The sequence below is a fragment of the Protopterus annectens genome, chromosome 1.part1, assembly GCF_019279795.1.
Source record: "Protopterus annectens isolate FY-2018-M chromosome 1.part1, PAN1.0, whole genome shotgun sequence".
Lineage (NCBI taxonomy): Eukaryota > Metazoa > Chordata > Ceratodontiformes > Protopteridae > Protopterus > Protopterus annectens.
Genome location: NC_056726.1, coordinates 1,837,034,230 through 1,837,059,446, shown reverse-complemented (window position 1 = coordinate 1,837,059,446; position 25,217 = coordinate 1,837,034,230).

Here is a 25,217-nt window from a genome sequence, read left to right as displayed (position 1 = left end):
CCACAGAACTGATCCACAGGGTTACTGATATATTTGCCATGCGGTCATCACACCATGTCTCAAAGAGGGGCAATGTGCAGCTTTTGCTGGACAGGGATGCATAGTATGGCAGGAGTATGTAAAGTGTATGGGACAGAGATCTGTCAGGCATGTTGTGATCCTTGTACTAGAAAGGTGGATGTCCATGAAGTATGTGTTTATTTGGAATCAGGATGTGTAAGTGTAGCATGTCCAACATCTCTGTGTTGGACATGGCTTAATTCAGGGTAGGCATCATGCTACATAGTAGAGCTAGGGATTGGGAAAGCCAGTGTAGGCCATCTGAACATGGCCAATAACCCTTAAAGAAAATATGTGATCTATTATGGGTCACTTGAGTGTTGAGTATGGCTGAACAATGATCTCTATATTCATGGATGGCACCCTGTCAGGATTACGGGTGCCACGTATGACTACCTGACTGGTGTGATGAAGTAACTATCAAAGGAAAGACTACTGTCCAGCTGCATCCCATACACACACAGTTTCCATTATGTTGACCGCTGCCTAAGTGGTAGTTCATGGGTACAGGGTTTTTAACATAGGGGATGACAATGCAATACTTAGCTGTCAGATTGTGGCCATACGTCACACACCACACATCTGACCCACAAAGGCCCTTCTGTATGTTGCCCGCAGCACTCATTGAATCAACTATTGCTCCTAGTTCATAGTCATTTTCAAGCTTCAATAGGCAGATGCCTTCTGTGTTAGTCTGAGTGGTATAGATAACAATGAGGGGGAGTACCATGAATTAACCCTGTATTACTGTAGCTGGAACTGGTTTGATGTGCATGTATTAGTCAGACACCTTCTGTAGTGTTGGTTCTGCCAGCAGTCCAGTTGCCAACCACTCCTTTGACATAGGAATATACACATAGTTTACTGAGTGTAGCTGAAACACAGTATGGGTGATGGTGTCCTAAGACCTGACAAGCTCATGATATGCTGTGTGAATCAACCTTACTGTCATCTACATCTGTACTGACTACATCAAATAAGTTGATCAAGGTTCATGGTCTTACAGACCAGACTCAGCAGGGTAGTAGTGCACTATTTCCCATTATCAGTGGTGTCTCCCCCTTTGTGGGGTGTGATAACTGTTGCTGTACAACATTCAGTGTTTACACAGCCTGACATGAAGCTATGATTGAACATGATGTGTATATGGAGAGCAAATTGTTCTGACATTTGTGTAGGATACACCCAGGGATGTTGACATGCAAGCTGTATGTATGGCTTTAGAGAGTGCAGCTTGTACCTGCATAGTTGTTATTACAGGGGCTCTGTAGTGTACATGGATATATAAATAGGTGTACCTTTTGGGGGGGGGGTGAGTGTGGGTTTAGGTTATCCAAGACCCTATCTGGATGAACAGGTGCTATTTCTGTAGGTGCAGTAATTCTCATGCCATAGTGCTGTGAAGCACGGCAGGTCTTGTTGTTGCCATTACAATTCATGACACAGCTATAGAATGCTCTGTGGTTGGCCACATAATATGTGGCTAATTAGTGTCACAGTAGCTTTGTGTGGCTTTATATGGTGCATCTGCATTTTACTGAGGCTGACCAGGGATCACCTCCACTCATATGTGTTCACTCTTGCAACAGTATGTGGTACAGTTTAAGGCAGGGTATCACCAGTTTGCCTTCCTGTTTGTGTTTGGTTGAATCATGATTCTGTTTCAATGGCACAATCACTGCGCTTATGTGAGTGCTTAAAGTGCATTTGTGTAGGATTCAGCATTTGCACATGCACTGTCCATCTGCATGGGTGCTGTGACAGTCACCACTTCGCTCTTAAGAAGCATAACATTGGCTTTGGAGACTGACTATGGGTAGCATACTGTTAGCTCTGTTTGTGTGACTATGGTGATCCAGGTCATTGGGGTTGATGAAATCCAACATGCATTGAGCACAGGTGTTGGTACATGTGTCTTCCCAGTTCATAATGGGATAGTTGAGAGTAGCCATTATTATGGTTTTCTGTCTCAAACCTAATATTCCCCATTACAGCACAATATGACAGTTGGGAATTCTGAGGCATGGTGGGTTATCTGTCGCAAGGTGCAATTTGGATTCCACTTTGGCACAAAGGTAGTTGCTCAGCATACTGCATCTGAAGTTATGCAAGTGCAACTAGCATGGGGGTGTACATATCCTTCAGGAATATGGACACACCTATGGCCTGTGTGTTCCAACAAAGGATAATGACCAAGAGGTGAGGTATGTGTTATAACATGGTCATGCAGGGGTGTTCTCCGGAGCATTGAGCCATATCTCAGTCACTGCACAGATATGTTCTCCATGTTAAGGATTGATGTAAATGAGTCCATATTGAGTTTCTGAAATGTATCATTCAGTAGCAAGACCCGCAGTTTATTGCTTGGCTGTCCCTGTTACAGCAGTGGACTTTCACTGGAACTTTGCATGATGAAGGCACTATAGGGGAAGCATGAGCCCTAGGTAGTATCCAGATTCCCAGGGGTGACAGGTGCAGGTCCTGTCTGGCAAAGCATCATGGTCTGTCAACCATGTTATCCCAGGCAGAGAGATACTGGATATCCTTTGAATTACACCAGTACATTAGACAATTGTGGAATACAATCCTTTTTTCCCTGTACTGCAGAATCATTCTGGCCAATGGCAGACTGCTACTCAGACCTTGCGACATACCTGCATGGGCTACAAGACCTGACAATTCCTACATGTGTATTTCCATGCAGTCCAGGCTACTGCATCACAGGTCCTGAACAACAACAACATAGAATATGCCAGATCCATGTGTATAGTTCAAAAGGTGGTTTTATTGTGTGGGTATGTGGCTAATCATGCCAGACAGGCAGCTAACAGTATGTTAGCCCTTGTATAGCTTGGGGTGTAACATAGTGCTAGAGTTTGCATTCACAAATGAGTACTGCTGGGCATGTTTCTGGCCATGTGTTCTGAAGTGTGGCACAGTTATGCAACCTATGTCATACAGGTTTTGTATTTTGTTGTCTGTCTATTCCAGCTTTGGAGGTCTCTTGCTTGGCCAGATACTTAAAAGCCTCTGTGAATGTGTGTGATTTCCAGTGGTATGTGTGGGTGTCCTTACTGTGTTCTGGTAAGGGTATGTGTTGGTTGTGGTGATGAGATGCATGTGTTAACCTACACCTCATGACTGTCCAGTCCAGTCATGGCTGTAGACTGGACTGCCTTCCAGCTTACCCCTGTAGCTGCATTCCAGACAATGTGTGGGATGTGGTGTTAGGTGGGTTTGGCAGTGTACATGGCATAGAAATTACATTCCCCCAGGATAGCCACATACACAAAGCTGACATTAGTAAACACCAGTAGCTGACTAGTGGACATGCCTGTATGAGCATTCAGTACTACAAGTACCAAGTACTGTATTTAGTTTACTTATTGCTTATGAAGATGTTTTAGACAGTGATGCTCCCAAGTAAATATTTGTGTTATGGACGTGACAACACTGGCTATTACAGAAAAATAGTAGCTACCTTTAGCAGCAATCCTCCTCTGAGGAGCACATCACATCCTGATAGTTTATTACAGATGATACAAGTGTCAACAGGTCTGTATCCTTTTCTGGGTATATACTCACATTTCCACCAGAACCATGAGCTCTGTTGGGCACGGACACCCACTCCCCAAACAGAGTCAAGTATCAATAGACTCTACTGCCACTATCAACATGATTAGGATATAATCAGATAGTGTAAGCCATCACCTATGAAGCAGGTATTACACATGGGCAGCGGTCTCCTACATCTTACACTCTTACTGCAGATGTTACACTGGAATTCCAGATGATATGCAAACTGTTTCATCACCAGTACTGCGCACAACCTTACATAAAGTATTTGCAAGTGGTTGTTAGGTTGGCAATGAGAGGTTAGGCTACACAAACCTGAAAGTTCAACCAGTGTGTCTCTACTCTCAATATCCACTCTATGTAGGTGTGCACATAGCCATTTGGGCCAGCCCTGTAACAACGGTCACTACATATTTGCATAACATGTACACATGCACAGCTGTAATTGCTCGCAAACAATACTAGTGAGGTGGATATTATATGTCTAATGTGCATGGATAGTTATTTAGCTCTTCCAATTTTCTTTGCTATCATGCTGCTAAACTGTCAGATGAATACAAGTCATATGTATCCTGTTATTGAGTATTGTAATCACCAATAGACATAACTAATGTTTGCATAACATAACAGAAACACTATGTAAAATGGAATACAGATCTGCCTAAAATATTGTACATTACACAGTTATTGGCACAATATCCCACAATGCAAATCATATTTGCACAGTAAGCCCACCTTTGACATGTTCATCTCACTAATACTCCCATACATATGTCTACTGTTACAATATATCAACATATACTATCCCCTGTTATAGCACATACTTGTTGGACCAACCCTGACACTGACAGTGGCTGGAAAAGAATTGGTGAATTCCAAGCCCATATATATCATCCCTTGTGGTGTATGAGGAGTTTGTCTTGTGACCTACAGCAGTACACACATAGAATACTACAAGCATTACTACTGCTCAACAATACATCGCTACAAGATAGCTATTTCCACTATATGCATTGATTACACTGTAATTATTACAGAACAGTTATTACATACACAGACATACTAAATGTTATACATACCTTCTTAGTAATTGGAGGTGTTATTGACCGGTATATTAATCGTTTTTGGTTTGTGTTTTGATCTTCTGTTGGGTATTTTGTACTATTCTGCAGGTAAATAAAGATGGTTTGAATGTGTGACAAGGCATCCTTTTATAGTTAGAGATCAGTAACATGTGCTATCCTGATCAGCATTTGGTGTTCCACAGTAGTTAATTACATGCACATCAGCTGTGCAGCTACTCCCTTAGCCAATACCATGGCAATGGTGGAGTATAATTGAGTACTCCACTTGGGCGTTGTCCCTTTGCCTTTCTTGAGAGGGAGACAGCCTGGAAGTGTTGTTTGAAATCTATTGCAACAGCTGTATGGAGACAAACAGAAAAATATTGTCATGTAATGCCTAGAAGATTTGGTCTACATGTGAGTACTGCTGTTATATTTCTGAACATTGCTACTTGTGCAGGGTTTGTCTGTACCTAATATTTTTGCATGATTCAGTCTGGCCAGAATGTTTGACTAGCTCATGGTTGTATGGCTATGCATATAATGTTAGGGGGGTTTACAGTGTGCTCACCAGACATCTTTAGTTTGGTGTAAATGTGTATCATACTGTGCTGATAATCAGTAATTGGTAGCACTTCCTGGTATAATTACTTTTCAACCCTCTGAAATAGGATTAGTTCATACAAACCCTGTAACATCAGCAGCTGTTCCATTGTATAACAGCAACTATTTCACATAGGGCCATGTTAGTGTGTCTCTGTCCAGGTATGTTAAGGTTTCAGCAGATGTCGTACAGTGGGTGAATAATTGGTTATGGTATGACAGTATGTATTGTTGTAATTAGTTTGGGTGTGGAGAAGATGTTGGTTGGTGTACATAGCAGATGCAGGTGTGTAGGAACTGCTTTTATACATATTCTATATGTGTGTGGGGGTTCTTTCCCTATGTAATTGCAGGCTGATTCATTAAGGCACTGTTAAATGCTTCCTGTATAGCATGCAGGTATTGTTAGTCCTTGAATCCTTTTGGCAATACATCAGAATATAATATAGTTTTGCTACATGAAGGATGTCTGTGTATTTCTGTCATGGATATTTGCAGTCATTGTAGTTGTGTTGGTTTGTGTTTTGATCTTCATGTCCATAGAACATATTTGTAATAGTGTATTGCCATATACTCTTCATATGTTATGTTCATATTGTTTGGGGGTGGCAGAATGTGTGATTGCTATGGTCCATGTTATACTCAGATTTGAACACATCAGATGCTGTATACACACATGTATTTATGTATGTATATATATATATATATATATATATATATATATATATATATATATATATATATATATATATATATGTGTGTGTGTGTATAGAGAAATAGATATAGATATATAATATATATTACTGCATACGTTTATATTTACCTCCATAAATGTGTGCATGTTTTTAACCTGTCTATATATCTACATATATATGTATATCTCTATATATCGACATGTATCTATGTATATATCTCTCTACACCTTTCATTGGGTACATGGCAGTTTGTCCTATTTCCACACAATCCTCCCTTTTGTGTTTTAACCTGTCTGAATACACAACTGGCATAGGTACATCTCATGTAGCTTAGTGGTAGGTTATTCTGAGGATGGTGTACGTGGTTATGGGTTCTAATCCTGGAAGTGGTTATTATTTTACCACTCAGAACAGGCACGGCTAGGGAAAGTGTGATTAATGCACATTTAAGCAGTTGTAAGTGGGTTTGCCCATGGTCTGGGCGACATTAAGCAAAGGTTAAACCTGTGAAGCGCTTATCCGTTTAACCATGTTTAAGCGCCGCATTTTCATCACGCAAAACCGCTTACAACTGCTTAAAAGTGCTTTAATCAACCTGTATCGAACAGCCCTTATTCTGGCCCTCAAAATAAATTAACAGCCCTTGCAGGTCATGAACCCGGGACCATGAACACCACAGTCACTGACTTTACCACTAAGGCATCTGAGATATGTACAAATGTTATGGTGTTTAGAATATATATTTTACTATGGGCATTCCTCACTACTGAAAACAAATGTGGCAGTCAGTTGGTGTACATATGTATGATACATGTTAATGTTCATATGTTTGTGGAATTAAGTGTTGCAATGTGACCTGACAGGGTGTATTATGGATGAGAGTGGTTCTTGTTTTGTTTTTTTTTTATATTGTCCCCATACTCCATGTATACCCCCCAGTTCACTTATTGAACATCCAACCCAGGCTCTCCTTGATGCATACTTTCATTGCCCATCATTCCTCCCCCCACCCCAATCTCCACATACATAACAACCATCCCTTCTATGGTGAATTAAGTTAATATTAATAGTTATAATAGCAGAGCTGCATGTGTTTTGTGTACACTTCAATTCCTTTGGATTGCTTCTGTGTCACAAAGTGTGTTCATAGATGTTTATATATATATATATATATATATATATATATATATATATATATATATATATAGCTATAGATGTAACTATATATATATATATATATATATATATATATATATATAAATATATATATATATATATATATATATATATAATATATATATATATATGTATATATTTTTTTGCTATCTATGTGCAGACATCACTGACATGTATATATATATATATATATATATATATATATATATATATATATATATATATATATATATATATATATATATATTTAGTATTAATTTGTAACAGTTATACATATGTAGACTTGTATATGTTGATTCACAAACTACAGTACATTACAATGTAAAGTACATATGTACACAAAGTGACTGTCCCATTTGTGGTCAGTACTGTGGAATGCCTATAGTATAAGGTGTAGTCTAAAGACCATGAAACATGTATACAGCTCAGATGGCTTAGTTGTAAGTCCCATGCCTGTTGTGCACGTAGTCCGGGGTTCAACACCAGCGATGCTTTAAAATGTGTTTTACTCCAGAATAAGGCTCATTTAAGCGGTTGTAAGAATGTTTAAAAGTGTTTGTGCAACATTAAAGCAGCAGTTAAGCAAACTGTAAAACTTATAACCTGTGCACGCATACATGGCCACATCTGCTAACTACTCAGGATATATACATTTCGGTGAAGTAACATCTCACTATATGCTTACATAACATTAGATTCTCTGTTGACTTTACCCTCCAGCACACATGGGTATATATGGGTGTTTCAAATGTTTATTATACTGAAGAATACTACCTAGATATGCAAGCTGTGGTTAAGGTATACTTTTTAACATGAAAAACATCTCTGATTTTATTGGGATTTGAACCTGGAATGCACAGATACTATGCAAATGCTGTAACCATTACACTATTGACATTAACATTGCTTCTGCCTAGTCCCTATTTAGATGATTTCTATGTGTAAGCTAGGCTAAGCAAAGGGCGGAGGCGCCCAAACCCACTGAGCTTCACTTACTCTTGAAATAAAAACATAACAAATGAAATGAGAGACTATAAATTAAATTCCTAACTGCATTAGGCATAGCTCCTCACTGATACACTTCATGAGAAACCTTGATGTGTGAATGGGTAACAGAATATACACCCCTGGATCATGTGTCCCAGAACCATACAGCCAGGGGGTGTGGGAGCCCCTCCAGTTTTCTAGCTGCAAGACCTGTTAGGGAAATTGAATGGTGTTGATGTTTCACGTTAACATACCTTCTTTAGATCACTAAGTGCTCCTATCACCCTCCACCACCCTAGTAATCAACAGCTTCCGGCAACTCTGCCTGGAATCACTTCATTGGCTATGCTTGACAGAGGCTCAGTTACTTCATCAATGGTGAGGAGAAAGCCAACACACTGTAGCTATGCTTCTAAATGCCCTTGGGCGGATAGCCTACTACCTACCTGTGAACCTCTAAAGTGCAGGCCATCGCAGACATAATATGTGAATAAACATAGCTTTCAGATCACAATATACAGTGAATCACCATGTAGTCAGAAAACAGTTAAGTACAGCAAGAACATACAGAACACTGATACTTAATCACTCCAAAAGCCTATCTTGGAAGCTAGAAGACTTGTATAAGTTTAAGGCTTTCTATTGCTTACCAGTAGGTTACCTACAGGAAAGATGAGAAACAAGCACAGATGGGTAACATGCATGCAACAATACCATACCTGCTTGCATGTGTCAGCCTTAGGCTTTAGAATACTGGCCAAGGCTATTGATGTCCCCATGGTGCCTTTTTTAGGCAAGTCTCAAAGGTGATTACCACCTCCGTAAAGAGCACAATAGCGAAATCATTGAGGGTTATGCTACTCAATGCCAGGGGTTGTAATCACAACATGCACGCACTCACAGCACTCCTCCATATGGACAATGTCAACATCTGTGCAGTAAGTGAGACATGTTTTAAAGCTCCTGAGAACACACAAGCACTACCGGACTACAACCCATACCACACATTTCGGCCACAGAACATGAACTGACACAGACATGGAGGGGGTGTATCCATATTCATCAGGGATGCCTACACCTCCAGGTTAGTGGGGCAGCATGCTACTTCTGAGATCATCCATGTGCAGCTAACATCAGCCACAACTACAATGCAAACTGTGGCCTGCTACAGATCACCCTCCATGACCCAGGACCACCACTCCTTCTACCTGGAGACAGTGAAAAACATGACAGTCCTACCAAACACCCTGGTAGTGGTCAATGTCAACTACCCTACCATTAACTGGGAAATGTACTCGAGTACTCACTTCCAGGCCCAGCGCTTCATGGAATTTATCACCTCATATGCCATGTGTCAGATGGTAAACTCCCTAACGAGAGGTGGAAACATACTAGAAGTGGTAATCACCAACATGGGTGACAGGTGCACCACAGCAGAGGTAAACCGGTCACTGGTTAGATCTGACCATGGACTTGTCACTGATTTCTACACCCAACCATCTCCCCCACCCAAGGAAACCACAGTGAATACCTTTTGTACAGCTAAATTCACACTACTAAAGACAGAGGTGGGAGGTTTCACAGCCCCCATGCTAAGGGAAAACACTGCTCAAGATACAGAAAGATTTACAAATGCACTCTTTAAGCACCTACAAGGATGTATGGATCGTGCCATCACTGGTAAACCAAGACTTGCTCCTCCTAGACAAGGACACCAGTCTGGTGGACCCCTGCAATAAACAGGCTATACAACAGAGGTAGGACAGTAGTCCAGTAACAACAGCAACACCCAAGAAGGGCAGACATCCGTGACCAGTATTAGTAGAAACAGAGGCCCCTCATGAAATCATCCAAGGCTAACATCAACAGGAAAATAGGCAGGGATTTGAAAGATAACCACAAAGCCTTCTTTGGCTATGTGAAGTATCTAAGTGGTAACACACAGATTTTCACTGTGCCGGTGAAATATACCACAACATATACTGACCCTACTGATATCGCCAATATCCTTGCAGATACATTCAGTGCAAACTTCACCCCCTAAAGAGCCCACAACAATACCCGGAAAGTACAGTATCCCAGACATCAAAGACATACAGGTGGAAATGGCCCTCTCAGATGGCAAAACACAGTGTCAATGGAGGCAGATGGTGTCCCAGACTGCATCTTGCAAAACACTACAAGACAAACTAACCCCCCAAATAATTAAGCTTTTCAACCTCAGCCTCTACACAGGCTACACACCCATACAATGGTGCATAGCAATGGTTATTCCACTCCACCAAGGTGGAAAAACAACTGACTATGGTAACTGCCACCCCATAAGCCTGACTAGCCTGGTCTGCAAAGCTGTGGAATGCATCCTCATGGCACTCATTGACAAAGACATTGGTAACCTCCAAACACTTGGCCCAACCCAGGTCAGCTTGGTTGAGTGCAGATCATGCCTAATGAACCTGTCTGACATCTTACAGACAGTTAGCAAGATGGTAGATGAGGGGAGAGGTGATTCACACATACTACCTGGACCTCGCCAATGCTTTTGACACCATTCCCCACTCAGGTATTATTGATAACCTCAACAGCCTGTACATAAACCTATACATCACAGGATGGGTTGCCAACAGGCTTACACACAGAACCCACATGGTAAGACTAGCAGCCTCCAGGTCCAACTCTTAACCAGTCACAACTGGTGTCCCACAGGACTCAGTCCTGGGATACCTACTGTTTGGCATATACTTCTCAGAGGTACAGGCAAACACAGGTGGACTATGGCAGACCATGTTTGGCAATGACTGCAAACTGGGAGCCTTAATTGACAGTCCAGCTGACACAGACATCCTTCAAGGGGCCTCACAGATACAGGGTGTCAATGTCATGGACTACAGCTAAGTGCCACAAACTGCATGGTCATTCCATTTTGGAAAACTAAACACCCACATATTAACATGTAAGTGGCAGCCATTTTAATACAGACAAGGTAATAGGGTATCTGGGGACTAAGGTAGATAGTGATCTCTCCTTTGACAATCATATCCCCAAAGTAGTTAGGACATCCTTCTATGTAGACCATCCGATTACTAAAGGGTTTGCATATAGACATACTGAGGTTATAGTGCCCCTTTACTCATCACTCATCAGTCCCATCATAGAGTATAATAAACCATTTGGGATGTACCTCAGAAGACACTTCTGACAACTGGAAGGTCCATGAACATTCCTCGCCAAGAGGATTACTGGTCTCAAACATATGTCCTATGCAGCCAGACTGAATAAACTCCTGCTTTACTCAATGGCATCTCGTTTACTCAGAGATGATCTCTGCTGGCCAACAAAACCATGTCCAACTCAGGCTTAATGGATATGCTCCACCTATGGGAATCCATGTCACAGTGAGCCACACACTGTAGTGAGCTAAACCTTGTCACAACAATAACTAAAAGATGTTGGAGGGACAGGTTCCTGTCACTGAAACTCCCCATGCTTTGAAACTACATCTCTAATTACATTATACAGAGCCCCTCACTAACATTCCTCATGAGAAACTTGAAGAGTGGATGGGGAACAGTAGACACCCCAGGGATCCCGCCATTGGCTCTGCTCCACAGAGGGACAGTTAATTAATCAATGAGGTGGCAAAAGCTGACACATTTTGGCTAGGCTTATGAATGTCCTCTGGCAGTTAGCCAAGTACCTACCTATGAATCTATACGTACAGTATCAGCACATGCTGATAGCTTAATTTACTGTTCAGGTGTTGACTTACCTTGTGCCAATTGCAGTTGTGTGTGCAATAGTTGATGGCTGCCTATGTTGGATGCACACAGTAGACTGCCTATACATGACAATTTACAGGTAGTCTTGTGTGTGTGCCATCCATTTTTACTGTGTGTGCAGGTGGTGAAAGGTGTCAGTCCCTAGGTGCCTACACTGTCAGTGTGTGTGCTATACGTTCCCTCCTTGCCAAGGCATGGGCATACTGGGCATGCCTCCTTCTACCTACTGGGGCTGGCTCAGGGTGTTCATGGTCTGAGTACCTCTGTGCCTGTGGGGCCCTTGGCAATGGTAGTGGGCTGTGAGGGCCTTCACCATTCTGTCCCTGCTGCAGCTGTTTCTACAGGATCATATTGTGTAGCATGGCACATACTATCAAGATGTGGGCACACGTGCCTGGAGAGTACTGCAAGGCTCCACCAGATATGTCCAAGCAATGGAACCGTGATTTAAGCATCCCAAACACACGCTCTGTGATGATTGTGGTTTGTGCATGTGCCTCATTATGGCGTTCTTGCATGGGTGCATGTGCATTTCTGATGGAAGTCGTCATCCACGATTCCAGTGCATAGCCAGCATCCCCCACTAGGTGGCCATATGGGATGTCTCCCCTGGCAAATACCTGATACAGCTGTGAGGCATGCCAGATGTGGGAGTTGTGATAGCTTTCAGGGCTGCCAGCACACACATCCATGATAATGCCCTGGGCATTGCACATGACCTGGCAGTTGATGGAGGGGTATCCCTTGCGGTTTATGTAGAGCCTACCCTGCTCACTGGGTAGTGACTTGATGTGTATTTGCATGCAGTCTATTGCACCCAGTACCTCTGGGTATTCTGCCACATGGTGGAAGAGACGCATATTGTTGGCCAACTCGTCCTGTGTTCAGGGGAAGTATATGTGCTCATTGGCATGTGGTAACATGGCATCCAGGAACTGGTGAAGTACCCTGGATGCTGATGTCTGTGAGATCCCCATGATATCCCCAGTTGGCCTTTGAAATGTACCTGTAGCTAGTATTCTCAGGCTTACACATACCTTCATATCCACTGAGATGGGTTCCCCTCTATTTGTTCTGGCTCTGAGGTGTGGCTGGCACAGCTCCACAAGTTGCTGTAGGGTGTCCCTGTCCACCCTGTAACACTCTACTATCTCCACATCACGTAGCCCCTAGTAGGTTACCCTAGGTCTGAACACTCTTCTCCTCCTCTGGTGCCTGGGGTGGTTGTGAGTATCATCCTCTACATCACTTTCAGTCTCCAACACATGCTGGTGGATCAAAGCTATGGCAGCCCCTAACATGTACATATTAAAAGTTCCCCATGTGTATACACCAATGGTGCAGAGTGTATGGGAATACACAAGTCTGTGTGAGGTGCTTTCACACTTTATACTATTGTGCTATGCATGCTGCTGATGTCATTGGTGTGTATGAGCAATTCCAGATGCAGGGTCTCTTAATTATGGATTTTACAGTGAGTATTGCAAGTGTGGGGCCTTTAGTGTGGAGTTATGCTTGCCTGCCTTGATTAATCTGTTGCCCTTTAACTCACTTTTATACCAGGATCCCCTCCCATTATCGGCATGCCTCCACCTGCCATCTTTCTTGTTTTGTACTTTCCCTACCCAGTCATGTGTTGCAAAATTTGTCTTGCAGCTGATATAATGCAAATCTGCTTTGTTCTGCTGTGACACTTTACTATTTTCTTTGCAGTACAGCCCCTCCCCTTTCTTGTTTCGCAGGTAGCTGCTTGCAGCCTTGTTAGCTGTTATCGATGGCCCACTGTAGGTTCCTAGGTGTTAATTAGGCATTTGTACTCCAATTTCCCTGCTGCAGCATTTCCTTATTCTTTTCCTATATCGTTCCTGTTTCAGCTCTGGTGCGCGTCATACAAACCCGTTTACTGAGTTTAAGCGCTTTTTAATCTCCGTTCACTTGCATACTCGGTTACCTTGTGTGCTCTCAGCTAAGCAAAGCTATAGCCAGTTCGACACACCCCTTTCCTGCAGCTTTGCTTAGCTACGGGACACCGGATTAGTAATGCTCCAATTGGCTTACAGCAAAGATGACACACCCCTTTCTTGATGTCATTTCTATCTCAAGGGCACACCTCAGTGTTATAATGCAATGCTGTGAGGTACATCCTTACACCAGCTGGGAATTTATGATTCACTATAACTCCTCTCATTTGCATGACATTGCCTAATCCTTCCTAGCTACCGTGCAAAACACTGTCACAGCCCCTAAGCAACCCTTGCACCATGGTGTGGTGTAACATGCCTGCCATTGATTATTATGGGGAAATCATGATATATGTTACATTGCAGTTTTATTCTATATTTTTCTATTTTTCTTGCAATCCGGTTTGCGCGCCGCTGCCCTGCGCTTAAACTTTGCGATAGTGTGAAAAATGAAATTAAATGTTCTTTTTATATTTTGTACATTTTTTATGCTAATGGTTATATATTTAGCCATTGGCATATATTAACAATATAATACATGTGTTTGGCCGGCTGTCTTGGCTCCAATTTTATGTTTGCAAAAATGTAAACCGTTTTTTTACGGTTTACATTTCTGCATGCTTACACAATGCCTGCACCACTTCCTGGATCACTAAATACCTTCATTTGCATGCTACACTGCTGCAACTGGGGTAATTAGCATACAGGGGCTGGGAGCAGTGCGGGCTTAGTGTATACAGGTAGTGCATGTGGAAACAGCTTGTACCTGGATCGCTCACCGGCCATATTTGGTTTTGGAATGGCAACGCTATGCCTGCACCTGGCACAAGCTTCATGAATCCTGGGGTTTGTCTTTGGCTGCATTCCTGTGGTGCTTAGTGCAGTACCATGCTTAGCCCCACTGTACAAGAGAAAGTAATACTGATAACACTATGAGGAGACAGCCATTATTACATGTATAACAAGCTCTGTGGTTTAATGTACACCATATGGGATGTTATGGGGTGTTTCAACTATTACCACTGTTGTGAAGTCTGATCCACACATAGTCCCTTCCTTCATACATTTGTCATGGGCCCGCAGCTCTGTTTCTTCTGCTAAATGAAATGTGACTTCCTGTATGGTATGGCCAGATAATGTACAGATTTAGAGACTGATGGGTAAGATTGGCAGGTGTTCGAATCTAGCATTTTGATTTCTCTACCCTTTGCTTGCTCCCTATTTTCAACACTGTACTGTAAGCAGCATTCCACAGTTTCAATCATGCAAACAGTTAGATTCACACACCACACACATGTCCAGATATTACAGAGACTTGTTAATGATCCATACATAAACACAAGACTTGATTCAATGATCTGGAGATAAACAATCAGAAATGCATGGGTCTCATTCCAGTGCCTGACATTGTCACTATCACCCATCATATCACTATTTGATACACCTTAATGTATTAATTGTTGTTATTCCACACACAACAATTAATGTGAATTATGTGATGTATAACTTCTTGCTGTAGTATGTTGTGAGTTGTGATCAACACATTTGTGTTATTTGTCCGTCAGACCACACTACCCATTCCCCCTAACATCTGTCATGTAAACTACAATGGTGTACTGTGTGTCATATGTAACAAGACTTCTGTGGCATGAGTGGCTAATACACAGCTCTATATTGTGTGGTCTCAGATAGGCAGGTATTCAAGTTCAGCAACATGTAACTAGTATGAATGGATCTGACTATACATGTATCTAAGTGTGTGTGTGTGTGTGTGTGTGTGTGTGTGTGTGTGTGTGTGTGTGTGTGTGTGTGTGTGTGTGTGTATATATATATATATATATATATCTTCTCCAACAGATGTGCTGTGTTCACTTTCACTTAATTGTAATATTTACACAAGGAGAGGGTTCCCCTAGCTTGCTCTCCCTTTTATGGGTAACAACTACATGGCTAGAGGATATTGGTCCCTCCAACCCGTTTTTAGGTGCCACAAACATATGAGCATCAACAGGGTGAATAAGTAACTCCAAGCCAGTAAAGTACACCCCAGAGACACTGATGGTTCAACCCATAAAAAACTTTAATTCATTCAAATAAAATGCAGCCTCACAATAGCAAGTTAGGGCTTTTGTCCCAAACACAGGGACTTCATCAGAGCTAAGAAAACTTCCTTGATCCTACAACAAATTAAAAAAAAAACACTTTGATAATCCCATGACCCTCCCCAACCAATTAAAATCCAATCCATTCATGTGACATGAAAAGACAATTTTTAACAATTAATACAAAATTTTGAATTCACTTAAATGTATATTAAATACATATATAAATACACAGAAGCATATAAAAGTTCTTAAACTAAAAAATAAATGAACAAAGTTTTAAAATACATGATAGGGACACCATGTAATTCAAACCCAGGAAGTAGTATATATTCAAAATAATTTGCCACCACAACTCCCTCTTTTCCAGTAATTCACTCCAAGGTACCTACCTTGAGTTTTTTCCTCTCTTTCCATCACAAAGAATAAATACTTGTGCAAAGGAAATTTTAGCAATTGCTTAGTGCACTCATGTTTTTACATTTTACTATGTTGCTTATATGTTCATAAATATGTTCCTTCACCTTTCTCTCTGTCTTTACAATATAAAATGAAGGACATTGTTGACATTTAGATACATAGACTACTCCCTTAGAGTTATAGTTGAAACGACTCTTCAATAAAGGGGCACTGAGCACAAGAACCACATTTAAAAGTGCTCCTCTTTATAGTAAAGTTCTTATTCCAAACCGCCCGACCTTGCTCCAAAAAATCTTTAAAACATTTACCCCTCCTAAACACTATACAGAATTTCACACCCAACATCTCATATAATTCATAACATCAGAAATGCACAGTTGTACATACTATGGATTTAGACGGGCAGGTAGTTGGAATGTGGGAATGTATAACTACTGTTTGCATGTAAGAGAATAGTGACAGATATGACAACAGGTGGTGATATGGTTAATTCACACATGTGAGACTGACATGGCTAAAGGATTTTGAGCCCTCAAGCCACATTTTAGTAGATCCATAACCATTCAAGTACACTGCTGAAGTAATCTCTTCAAGTATGTGCTTTCTAACACTTTTAATATGATTTATTTTGTGGCATCAGCAGTTAATACACAGTTGTATACACTATGGACTTTGGTAGGTAAAGATTTGAATGAAGTATGTACTTACTGACATCTCTAATCTGACTTCCTCTGTGGCGTCAGATAGAATATGCCTGCAGATAGACAGGTATTCAAGTCTGGCAAGTTGTAAGTGCTGAGTATGTAAGAAAATGATAACAGGCAGGATTGGCCTCTCCAAGAGAATTGCAATTAGTGGAAACAGTTACAACTGGTGAGAGAAAAGCTTTGTGCTCCCTTTTATGGAAGCCATATGCATTTAAACACAATGCTCAAGTTATCTCTGCAAGTGTTATTTTCCGACAACTGCAATATGATTTCTTGTGTGGTGTCATCAGCACACAGGTCAAAAGGATGACGAGGAACATTGCATATATTTGAATGCAGTAGTATATGACTTTTATTATTTCATTTGGAATGCAGTGGTAACAGGCAAGAATGGCTTATTCAACAGTTCTTGAAGTGTGACATGTTACACAATGGTACCAAACTGTCACAAGACCTGTGTTATGATGCATTGTTATGGATTTTGGATGGGTGGATGAGGTTCATCCAGTGATTGCTGCACTTCCTTATGTGCATGCCCAGGATAATGATGCATGTATTGCATTTTCTATTGCACTGCAGTCAGCATAAAGCAGCATAACGGATCGATGGTGAGAAATAGTTATTGTCATTTGCCATTTTAGGGCAAAAACTGTTGAGAATTTAGCATGGCTCTGCAGACTGTCACACAATGCAGTCCATAGTCATACACTGACATACAAAGATGCAGGTGTTAATGAACTCTCCCCATGTCTTGTATCTGGCAAGATTTCTATCTTGGTAAAGGTTTCCTGACATGTCCCACATCTCCTGTGTACATACATTTCATCTCATTTGTTATAGTTTACAAATCTGTAACAATTTATGTGGTGTAATTATTTATTTTCTTTTCAGTGTTACAGTTCTATTTCTGAGGCACATCTTTGTAGATTGCAATGCAATAATAATTTAGATGTGCTCTGTGTCTCACTTCCTGCCCTTTACAACATACATGTTACTGCTACAAATGTTATTGTATCCATCTTTATTAGATTTCTGAGCACTATGTCCTGGTGTTCCTTAATTTTTCAATTTCCTCACACATTTAAATATTTGTTTTTCCAGTATTCCTGTATTGATAGTTTGATACATATGCTCATATACATTTCTAAATGTTATCTGCACATCTTTTTTAAACAGCACATTTTTCCTTGTGAATATTTATTGAGTGTTTTGCCTTTCTTAATGTGAATGATAGAGCCAGTGATATTCCATATGTCCATTAATGCACTCAGTGTACTGTACAACAGTGACAGCCTTCCTTGTCCACTTGTTATTAGGCTTTCTCTTGCTTTCTTGCTTTTATGTATTCCTATTTGACATATCTGTTGTTTTGTTATGCTAACACACTTGCTTCTAGAGTGCAGGTTTGTGTACACTCCTTTGTTTACATTATTTACGTGGGTCCTGCCTTACCTTGACATGGCTTCAGACCTGTGTTGTGGGCTCCATCTGTGACTGCTCATTGAGTAGTGTGCCTTGGCTTTTTGCATATTTGATTAGCAATGCCGATGACTGCACAAAGATGGATGATCATGTTAGCTTCAACATGATGTGAGCACAATGTTAATGAATCCCCAGGTCACTTTATGTAACACCCTGCTACTTGAAAAATTGCGTAACTGTTGTTCTCACTGTTATTCTTACACATGCTTCCCAGTTCCATCAAGAAATTATCATGTTCATGTAATTAGCAGAATAACAATAATGAGTCTGTATAAATTGGAAGGGTTGGAGGTTGGCATAATGGTTTAGGTGTTTACCTCACTTGCACAATGTAAGGGTTTGATTCTCACCTTTGAAAGGGAAAAGGTTAGGCTAAAAATGGCACACAAGGGCAGCTAGCCTAGTACCTACCTATGAAGCTATAACTAAGGTGATGAATAGGCTCACTATCACTTCAGTGTATAAGTCAGGTAAAGCTGTGATACTCATTAATATCAGTATCCCTAGGCATTCCTCTGCAGTATAATGTATACTTTGGCTGTAGGTTCTAATATCATTGGCGGTATCAGCTGTTTGCTTTCATTTTATGAATCTGGAGTGCTACACATATCCCTGGCATACTCCTACATGTATAACCTTTACACACTGCCTAGTGTTGATTGCAGTGTGGCAACTGTAGGTATACTGAATACATATTCTTATATAAATATATGCTGACAAGTTTATGACTGGAATTCTCTTGCTATTATATTTCTACATATTATGGTGTGTGTCACACTGATTAGGTGCCTCCAGGGTTAGAAATCACAACCTTGAGGGTGGTGTGTACTAAAGCTTACCAAGTTCTGTAACTTGTTTAGTATTTTGCCTAACCTCTGCTGCCTGCCATTACACTGCAGGTTGCTGTCAAGCAGCTCTCAGATCAAATGTCCTTTAAGATATGTGGGATTCCATCTTCCACACTCAGGAAACTGGAAATGTTTTTAGGATCTATATTAGAACATCGAAGTTTCAAAAGTTCGAATGTTCTAATATTGACCTGTATTAAGCGAATGCTGAAATATCGAAGCTACAGAAAACCAATTTTTTTCCTAGGTAAAGAATTTGGTTATCTGTTTCTGTTGCTTCGGTATTTTCAGCACTGTAGTGGAAAGTTACGGGTCAGGTTCAGGTAAGTGTGCGATTGAACGTGGGTTAGGTTAGTTAGGCTTAGGGTGTGGGTTAGGTATGTATACAATTGTGTAGACGGGAGGGTTAGGGCGGGTTAGGTGAGATAGAGTTAGGGCATGGGTTAGGTATGTGTGCGATTGTGTGGACGTGAGGGTTAGGGTGGGTTAGGTGAGTTAGGCTTAGGGCACGGGTCAGGTAAGTGTGCGATTGTGTGGACATGAGGGTTAGGGTGGGTGAGGTGAGTGTGCGATAGTGACGAACCTTAGGGTTAGGGTTTGGGTTAAGGTAAGTGGATAGTTAGTGGTGTATGTATAGTTTAGTGTAGGGTTAGGTGTAAGATTTTAGGTGTATGTGTGTGGATTGCTGTTTGTTTGGTGTGTTTGTGTTGTGTGTATGTGTTTTGGAACAGCAAATTTTTTCCCTAGGAAAAAATTTGCTGTTCTGTATGTTCGATGTTTTCAACTTTCATTGAATAGGGTTCAATATTAGAACATTCGAAGTTTTGAAACTTTGGTGTTCTAATATAGACCCTGTTTTTATGACTTTGGATGGACACAGCTGAAAATATATACCACAGCACTGATGTCCCTAACATGGCCACCTGTTGGGCACCTGAGCATAGTCTTTCATACACCTCTGCTGCTTTTTGCTGTCATAGATAGACCACAGCACTAATGCCCCTATCATGGCCACCTATTGGGCACCTGTGCATGGTTTGAAGTGGACCTATGTTTGTTTTTTCTGTCATACACACATCAACAATTAACATATGACACATGGACAGCACTATGCCCACATACACACTGAGAAAAATGCAAGCATTTGAGGTATCCCTGCTTGTCAGTTACACATCCCTCTAGATATTGTATTTTTATGCCTCATGAAATACTATGATTATTGTTTAAAGCATAAATAGTTCTCAACTATTTTGTGTGGCAAAAGTGTCCTTCACCATAGTACTATGTGCAATGCAGCTGGTAGTGATCTTGACTTTAGTGCTGGCGTGAGCAATGTATGAGGGTTCAAATCTGAGTCCTGCCAGCACAAGCATAGTGCTATGTGAGATACTTACTTCTATAAGGATGTAGGACTGCAGAATACATAAGCATTTAAAATATCTTATGTGTTGTATTTACAGGAATGGTTACCTGCAGCCCATTAGCTATATGTCTCTGTACTGCTGATAACAAGCTACTGCTGGTACAAATCAGTGCAGATACTGGACCCCATAATATGCTGACAGATGATATGTATATATTGCAGTGTCTCAGTTGCAATGTCTATAACAGCAGCATATTCCTGCACACAGGAACCTGAACATACTCCTGATGGTTCAGTGTGTCACAGGTTCATTGAGGTTTTCTGTTCTCACAGGTATGTAGTAGTGCTCTACATACATATGATGTTTATAACTGCCATTTATGCTTGCCAGTGGGTTAGACCACTAGGTACAGGGCATATTAGCATGCACCTGACTGTGGCAGTGTGTGCACAATGCTATTCAGTCCAGATCTGTCCTTCATATGAGGGTTATAATATAGCACATTCACTGTGTAGATCAATGTCAGTTTTCATGATGCTGAGGGTGAGGATGCAAATCCTAAAGCACTTGCATATTGAATCATGACTGTGTATGATCCTGCCTGCCTGGCTATTTGTATGCATTTATAGGTTCATAGGTGTGTACTAGTCTAATGGTCCTGGAGCCTTTACAAGCCTAGCCCATAGAAGTGCCTTGGCATTGAGCCACTCAATGCTAGTTCCCAGTGCCTCTATCAAGTAGAGCCACTAGAGTGATCCCTGGGGTGAACTTTCTATTTCCCATCCACTCATCAAGATTTCTCTGGAATAGGGCCAGTGAGGTGTTCTGCTTGACATGTATGGGAAGTCTATTCCAGAGCATGGGCAGTCTCTGGGTTATGAACCTGTCCCTCCAGCATGTTCTGTTAATAGTGGTAATGAGGATGAGGTCTATGGAGCATGTGGTGTGGAGGGATTGGGATTTCTTTAGATGTAGCATTTCTAACAGAGCTGGGTTGGACATGGCTTTGTATGTCAAACAGAGATTGCCTCTTAGTAGATGATATGAGACAGAGAATAGCTGGAGTTTTTTTAGTCTGTTCATTTAGGACATGTGCTTAAGGCCTAGGATCCTCTTCGTGAGGTACTTTTGTGGTCTTTTCAGCTTTTGCATGTGCCTAGTGAGGTACATGCCAAATGGGGCATTATACTCGATGATTGGCCTAATGAGGGAAGAGTAGAGAGAGATGATGACCTCTTTCTTCCTGGATGCAAAACCTTTGGTAATGAGATGTGCCACATAGAAGGACTTTCTGACCACAGTGGCAATTTGGTGGTCAAAGGAGAGGTTGCTGTCAACCTGTATCCCCAGATTCCTTAAAATCCTTCAGTGTTCAGTGGGCTCCCATTGATGTGGTAATTAGCGGGAACTGAGTTTTTCCCAAAGGGGATGATGACACTTTTTTGGCATTAAGCTTAAGGCCATGATTTTGACACCAGTCATTGGTCTCAGTGAGGCCTTTCTGGAGGATGTCTACATCACTTGGGGAGTTAATAATGGCTCCCAACTTGCAGTTGTCTGTGAACTTGGTCAGCCAGAGTACCTCCGTGTTGGAATGGACTTCGGTGAAGTACATGCCAAACAGGAGAGGACCCAGGACCGATCCCTATGGGACTACACCCATGACTGTTCAGCAGTCTGACTTGGAGTCTGCTATTTTCACACTATGGGTTCTATCTGTGAGCCAACTTGCCCTCCACCTAGTGATATAGGGGTTGATGCCTAGTTTTGTGAGTTTATCAATAATTCCTGTGTTGGGAATGGTATCAAAGGCCTTGGTCAGATTGAGGTAGACTGTATAAACTAACTTGCCCTCATCCACAGCTCTGATGACTGACTCAAAGAAGTCAACCAGGTTGAGCAGGCATGATCTACCTTTCACAAAACCAAATTGCATGGGATATAGAGTTTGGAGATTCCCTATATCCTTGTTAATTAAGTCCATGATGATGTGCTCCATAGCCTTACATATCAGACTCATCAGGCTAATAAGGCGATAATTCCCAGGGTCTATAGTAGCTCCCCCTTTATGGAGAAGGATGACTGCAGCAGTGCACCATTCGGTAGGGACAAAGCCTGAGGTGAGGCTGTGATTGAACAGGGCACACACATGTTGTGCCAGTTCACTTTTAGTTCATGTAGAACTCATCCAGGGATATTGTAGGGTCCCATGGAAGCTGTATTCTTGGCCTTGGACAATGAAGCTTTAACCTGTGCTCAGAAATGCTGGGTGCCTGGCATTCCTCCGGTATTGTGATTGGTCCTTTGGTGGGGAGAGAGGGGTAAAGCTGGTACTGAATCTGTTGGCCAGTATGTTTGCAATATCTATTGGCTCAGTGTAGGAGGTATCATTGTGCAGTAACTTAGAGCAAACCTGGGTACTGCTGTGGAGATTCTTGATATAATTATAGAAGGCTTTGTGTTGTTTTTTTTTTGTCTGCCACAATTCTGCCTTCATAGCTGGCTTTAGAGGTTTTGATGAGGGATCTCAACTTCTTTTTATTGAGGCTAATAAGGGAGTTTTTCCAGTCTTGGGACTTTTTTCTCCATCGGTTTCTTCCTTCTGTTGTAGAGTTTATTAATGGCAGGGGACCACCAGATTGGCTTCCTTTTTTTGGAGGAGAGCATCTTGGTTCTGTTGGGTATGGCTAGTTCCATGCATTTATGTACATGGTCGTACAGTGCATTGGTGTAGTATTCAGCAGTCATGCATCTATTTTCCATTGACATGGGTGTCGTGAAGTTAGCCACCTCTGTTTTTAGGAGCCCAAAGTCAGCTTTGGAGAAGTTTTTCATGGTGGTTACCTTTGCGGGGGTGTGGGTGAGATGTTGATTTCCATGGTGATTAGTTTGTGGTCAGATCTAACCAGGGAGGAATTGACTATTGGTGTAGAGCAATGGTTGTCCATGTTAGTAATAACCAGGACAAGGATGTTGCTTCCTCTAGTGGTGGTAAGAATGAGCTGGTCCAGGGCATTGGAATTGATGCATTCCAGGAAGCAGTGGGCCAGTGTATGGGTTCTTGAGTAGTTTTCCCAGTGATGGAGGGGTAGTTGAAGTCACCTAGCATGAGAGTGTTGGGTTGGATCATAATAGTTTTCAGGGTGCTTAGGAACATGGAGTGAGAGTCTTGGGACATGGTTGGGGACCTATAGCAGGCTATGACCTGAATCACCACCTTACCCAATGTTAGTTGTACCTAAAGTATTTCAGATGCATTATTCTGGGCTACTAGTCTAGAGGTGAGCATATCATTTATGAATATGGAGACATCACCACCTTTGGAGCTTTGGTCCATGTCCTGGGGCCGAAAGGTGTGGAATGAATTATAGCCTGGTAGTGCAGGGGTGCGTTCTGCTGTTTTAAACCAGGTCTCCATTACAGCACAAATGTCAGTGTTCTCCATTTTGAGGAGTACTTTGAGCAAGTGCATCTTGAGATTTAGACTTCTAGAGTTGAGCAGCATGACCCTCAGATTGCATTTATTTATAGCTGTTACAGTTGTAATTTAGTCTTTGGAACATCGCCTAAAAAAAGGCACTATAGGGGTGGCAAGAGCCTTAGCCAATATCCGGAAACCTAGGGGTGACACATGCAGGCCATCTCTGGCAAAGCATCAAGGTTTGTCAATCATGTCATCCCAAGCAGACAGATACTGGATCCCCTTATAATGACATCAGAAACTTAGCCAATTGTTGAAGTCAGTCATTTTCTGTTTCTGCAAAGGTAGATGTGAGGTTTGTGTTTTTATATGAGAGCTGTGATGGTGGGTGTTCTGGAGGGTTATGTGTTGCATGTGGTGGGGTGCAGGTGGTGACCTTCTCCTCATGACCAGCTATTCCACTTTTGGCTTGAGAGTGCATGGCTTTCAATTTGGCTGTATAAGTGCATCTCTCACAAGTCTTGAGTGTTGGGAGGTAAGAGGAGAGCGTTGTCTGTGTACATGAGGCACTTGCTACACTGCCTCAGAATGCCCAAGTTCACCAAGTTAATAGGAGAAAGCATGGATCCCATGACATGCCAGGAGGGATGGTCATTATTACTAAGTACTGGAGCTGTTTCCTTATATATTCTTTTTACAGGAAAAATGTCACTCAAAGTGTCTGAGTCAGTACACAGCACTGCCAAACACTTGAGGGGAAACAAATACATACCCTAAAAATTTAAGGATGCAGTATTTAGGCACATATTCTGAAGTTAGAAAGTAATCAAGCAGTACTTACTGAAAAATAAAGAATTAGCTTGTCAAGAATGATTAAAAGAGGGGAGTCGCATGAATGGCTACGGCCTGGCTACTACTAATGCTGGTCTCAGCACAGCTTCACTCTTTTAGGATAAAATACTCCTTTGCTTC